The sequence below is a fragment of the Berghia stephanieae genome, chromosome 6, assembly GCF_034508935.2.
Source record: "Berghia stephanieae isolate SIO BIC M18660-M18661 chromosome 6, UCSD_Bste_1.3, whole genome shotgun sequence".
NCBI classification, from domain to species: domain Eukaryota; kingdom Metazoa; phylum Mollusca; class Gastropoda; order Nudibranchia; family Aeolidiidae; genus Berghia; species Berghia stephanieae.
The window spans coordinates 12,712,285-12,718,084 of NC_088365.1; the positions used below are offsets into that span (position 1 = coordinate 12,712,285).

The 5,800-nt window shown below is 38.3% G+C and overlaps 1 protein-coding gene across 1 annotated transcript in view; it reads left to right on the forward strand.

Annotated features, from left to right (window-relative positions):
• The first annotated feature begins 235 nt into the window (after nt 1-235).
• The window catches only part of LOC144974494 (uncharacterized), a 117,726-nt gene continuing 112,161 nt past the window's right edge, over nt 236-5,800 (forward strand). The window contains exon 1 of the mRNA XM_078917402.1: nt 236-685. The gene's annotated coding sequence lies outside the window, so the exon portion shown is untranslated. The remainder of the gene's footprint in view (nt 686-5,800) is intronic.

The window sequence follows — 5,800 nt, forward strand, 5'->3', positions numbered from 1 at the left end:
ACATCCAATCTCGCCCGTGTGTAATGTTATCAATTAGATACCTTATAATATGACAATGTTATTCCTCTGCTCACTCTGTGTCGACTCTATGTCGCCCTCTCTGATAACCCCCGCCACTCACTCACTCACCCCCCCCCCCCTCCCTGCCACCACCACCACCGCCTCTCCCCGCTACGTTGGCAGAAGAGTGAGTGCACAAGAAAGATGACGAGGACTCCTCGCCTTCTCTGCACCCGCTTACCATCTCTCCTCCACCCCGCCAGCGAGTGCACGACGAGGTGATTCCCTATAAGTTATAAACATCCCATCTAAGACATTGAGGCGGTTGTGAGTCAAGGGGGATTACATCGAGTTTTTCTTAGTGCAAATTTTGGTGTAACTGAAACAAAACAACAAATTTATTTAAGAAAAACAAGTTATTTAGAAAACCAGATACAGAACTGAAATCTGATCATCTAAAAAAAAAATTTAAAAAAACAAAACAAACAAAAAGCCAACATAATTCTAGACCCAACGACCAAAGGATATTTCATTTTCATTCAAGACAATTTTAATTAATAATCATTATTGCTTATCCAAATTGTGTTATTTCATTATCAATGGATGACGTACACAGCTTTAGATATATTCAAAGATAAACGACATTTTAACCACGCAATTAGAGCTTGATAACTTATTTTAAAAGGTAAGAAATTATCTCGTATAGTTTTTTGTTTTTTGGAATAGATTTAAAAAATTGAGCTTTATATAGCGCAATATCCACTAAATGTGCTCAAAGCGCTTCACAAGGGGTCCCTGGTCAACAGCAACATTTAGCATGTAGGACGGGACATGACGCCTGTTAGGCGATAATACAATTTTTCGTACAAAGACAACGCTGTTAACGGTCAGGTACTCATTTTACACCTGAGTACGGTGAGAGAATGTGAGTAAAGAGCCTTTTCTAAGGACTCAACTATGCGCCGAGCGCGAGGCTCGAACCCAGGACCTTCCGATCCGAAAGCGAGTGTCATACCACTAGACCACATAGCCGCACATTATTAGAGATTAGAGATTTAAGTTTATTTGGTATAAAAGCCGGACCAATCCTGGCAATAAAGTGACTTTAAAGAGTCACAAAGGTCATGGCAATTCTTAATTAAAATAGAATAATATAGGCAAAACTTACTTACTTACTTACTTACTTACTTATCCGAACCAGCGACCACCTGAGCTCTAGCCCTTCGGTCTTGTGCCATGACGTAGAATTTAGACGTCTTTTGTAGTTGTTCCAGGTGACTATAAAGTGTGTTACTGATGCTTGGATTTGGTGGGAGGAAAACAAACCTATCTCATCTCATAATATTTAGACTAATCGTCTTCAAATGATCGCGGTCGACGTATACTTATTTGTAGGTCTGATAATCCAAATTGTTATGAGCTCATTGGTGTAATGGATGGAAGTACTCTCAAACCAAATAAAAAATATTGGCCTTTTACTTTACAACAATGTTAAATAAATAAAGCTTATAATTACGGTGGGCTATCAGACATGCGAATTTGTGCACACGGTCGGTGAAAAGGATTTTATGCTCACCACACATTGAGTGACGTCACGAGCTGGAATCAACATCGTGTTTGAAGACAGCGTGTTTTGTGTCTTTACATTCAAAACTTTGAATGTCCTACTTTTCAACGTTTAAAAAAAACTCAATTTCTATGTGGTCTAGTGGTATGACACTCGCTTTAGGATCGGAAAGTCCTGGGTTCGAGCCTCGCGTTCGGCGCATAGTTGAGTTCTTGGAAAAGGCTCTTTACTCACATTTTCTCACCGTACTCAGGTGTAAAATGGGTACCTGGCCGTTAATAGCGTTGTCTCTGTCGGAAAAATGGTAATATCGCCTAACAGGCGTCATGTCCCGTCCTACATGTTAAATGTTGCTGTTAACCAGCGACCCCTTGTAAAGCGCTTTGAGCACGTTTAGTGGATATTGCGCTATATAAAGCTCAATTTAAAAAAAAAAAAAAATTGAAGACAGCGTGTTTTGTATCTTTTAATTCAAAACTTTGAATTTCCTACTTTCCAACTTTTTAAAAAAACTCAATTTCTAAATCTTGTTCATTTCGAAACGTTCTACCGAATTGAAACGCTAGGTCACAAAAAAATGTAAAAAAATAAACAATCTTTTTTTTTTCTGACGTGCCGTAAAATGATAAGACTTGCATTTCCACCGCGTTGTCACAATTCTGGTTGACTTCATTCATTCCATTCATTGTTGAATGAAATATTTTAAAGGGATGCCAAAAGAAATAATGTAAAGGGGGAAAAAAAAAGGCTGAAGATTTGAAGCCCTGTCAAACCTGTCTACTGTGACAAATTAAAACGTGACATCCATTTATCTTACCTGGTTGGCATTTTGGATAGAACTTTAGAATATTATTATTTTGTCGTGAGGTTAACCCTCTCCTTACCAACCATAGGAAAATCGTTACATTCGTTATGTTGTAACCGACAATCTTCTCTTTCTGATTTCTCTTGTACAATATAACATTTAAAGAAATGCTTTGATTACAGCTATAATTACTAAACACTGTGTTGTTGAGCTCATACTGTCGAACAATTTTCTGTATAGAATGCACTTGTTACTTTTTTATTTGAGTAAGAAAATGCTATTTTAGTGTTGGGTGGGTGTGAATTTTCGGGGGAAATTCTAAAAATGGCTGGTAAGGGGAGGGTTAAGGGGTCCAAAGTCTTGTAGATAACAAATTCAAAAGTTTGAGATTTAAAACTTTTTACTTTATAAGTTGAGGGGAATTCAGTTTGATGTGATATAGATAGGTTAAAAGTTATTTTTAGTTTTCTTGTCACAATAAAATTTTGTACGTTTATGTAATTCTATGGGTTAGGGGGGGGGGGGGCGAAATGGCCGAGTAGTTAAGGTATTACATTATGACCCAGAAGGTCCCGGGTTCGAGACCCGGTTGAGGCACTCTCGCTTTTGTCCTTAAGTAAAAATTATTAACCTCCAATTTGATCACTTGGACAGCATGGGTAATTCCTGTTGACATCAGACATCTTGTTTGATGAATTATCTATATTCCTTCGTGGAATGCCTAGGCGACGATATCTTATGATGTCGTGGCGGAAGGGAATATTTAAAATAATTATAATTCAATGTGATTGATTCTAAGATTACAGAATCAAAGCGATAATGTGTTCGGCGAGGATTGATTGCTACAAAATCATATTGATTTAGATATGGAGTGACAAATGGTTCAAAATAGATGCAGGCCGCCGTACTCTTAGAAACAAGAGATGAAGTGAGTAGGAAAGTGCCAGAAGACAATAGAGAATAAACATTTCGCAGCGGTGAACGGGATTTGAACCCGCGATCTTACTGGTGCGACAACTCCGCCTGGCCGGGGAGAGCGTGACTCTACCGTATGAGCTATCGGATAGCTCATACGGTAGAGCAGATAGTTTATACGATAGAGTCACGCTCTCCCCGGCCAGGCGGAGTTGTCGTACCAGTAAGGTTGCGGGTTCAAACCCCCATTACCGCCGCGAAATGTTTATTCTCTATTGTCTTCTGGCACTTTCCTACTCACTTCATCTCTTGTTGTTATCAACATAAGTGCCTGCTCCGCTCACTTTTCTGAATTAGAAACGTCCTCTTAGAAAGAAAAACATTTTAAAAACGTTGGCCAGAAAACTCATCCTTCACGATTTGGAAACTTGAAGTCCCAGGTTTGAGAGGTTTTGACAAGACGAGGGTTGTTTTAATCGATCGATATTTGTTGAAGGAGGAGTTTTCCTGCCAAAATGTTGAAAATGTGTGTGTGTGTGTGTGGGGGGGGGGGGGGGGGGGGGGGGTTGTCAGAGTACAGCTGTACGGCCATAGCCTTCGTTAACTAAAATTGGATTCAATAGTCTGATGTCACGTCCGCCCTCCGTCCTCCGCCCAGCAACCAGCAGTTTGGTTCTAAACAAAGAAAATGTGGTACATTTTATTCTTCATGCTGGCGAGAACTCTTTCGTGACATGTGATCGGAATGTATGGAAGTCAAAACATGATCAGATTTATAATGTTTTTCTCCTCTGTATACACTTTTATGGTCGTAGGAGAAGTATCTCATATAGACGTCCTCCATTCTTCCGATAATTCAGAACAAGTTACTAAGTTACTATGCGTTATTACGAGGGAAGTGACGTCACGACTGCTGAAGCCTGTTGTGTCACAATACGCGGTGACAGTCACCAAATGGAAGTAAAACTCATTGTCTACTTTTTGTGGTTATCACCGTGGATAGTCAGGTAATTTTAGACAGTCTCAGGGTATGACCGTAGCCTTCGTAAACTTATAGCCTGACACTGACCAAAAAATGACGTCAAAATGCCAGTCTTTGGCTACAAAAGAAAACAAATCGTGAGTTGTATTCAATAGTTCAACCAATGGGACCACTTGTTTCCATGAGCACTACTAACGACAACTCACTATAGGCGGTGCAGAAACCAAGCAATGACGTCAAAATGCCAGTCTTTTTGGGTTTTAGTGTCAGGCTATAACTTAACGATGGCTACGGTATGAGTATACAAAGGATAATTAGCTGATGGTATTATGGTTAGGAGTTCACCTCTAGGAACCTGCTGGATGGGTTTGGTTCCTGGGATGATTTGCAGCGGTTATGTTCACCCAGCATTTAATTTATTGTGAATAGTTGTCTCTTTCGATATGGTAAAAAATGAAGGCAACATAGAAAGGTACAGATGACCCTACCTCACAATTTCATAAACACAGGACGTTGCCTAAATAAATAACGCGTTTCCTTCTTTAGATTCAGATTTAACGATTGTAAATTTAGAAAACAGAAATTTATGTCATCATCCATCGTGGCTTGTGCTCTTGAGCACGTTGCCGGTCAGCTGTCTCCACGAACAACGATGTGATTTTAAAAGCAACACAGATTTCATGCGTACCGCAGAGGATCGTGATTCGTGGAGACAGCTGACTGGCAACGTGCTCAAGAGCTCAAGCCACGATGGATGATGATTAGGAAAATTCTTCCTAAAATTGATTATGTGATTTTGGTGGAAGTCCAACTTCTTAAAGTATCTAGTCTAGAAAGGCACGAAAAACACAGTCGAAAATGGTACAGTAGTAAGAAAAGTGTGGAAAACGGAAAGCTATTTTGCTATTTTCTAAGGGTATGGATACTGTGTCAAACGTTTCTCGGAATATTAAATGAAATTGTGTGAAGATGTCCACAGTTATCACAGAGATAATGCAGTATGTCGCCGTAGAGAGATATTTTGATAAAGTGTGTGTATTTTGAATTAAAATCCAAATTATGAATTTTTAACATCAATTTTGTCAAAACATTTTGATTCTCAACTTTGTAATATTCTAATAAAAATTATATATATAATATATATATATATATATAATATATATATATATATATATTATATATATATATTTCTAATTATCTTGTATTTAGAATCCGATCCTTTGTTGAGTAAGTTTAAAATAATTTGTTTACGGATCTATTACCAATATATTTCTGTTTCAATTTATCCACTTTCTCACCTTTTCTGTCACGGTAATAATTTACATTTGAATTTAGAATTTTTTTGCCCAGCAACCAGCAGCGTGGTTCTAAACAAAGAAAATCGGCACTTTTTATTCTTCATGCTGGCTAGCTAGAACTTTTCCACATTTTATGTGATCAGAATGTATAAAAGTCAAAACATGATCATATTTATACTGTTTTTCTCCTATGGATTCACTTTTAAGCTTGTCGGAGAAGTATTTCATAAGGG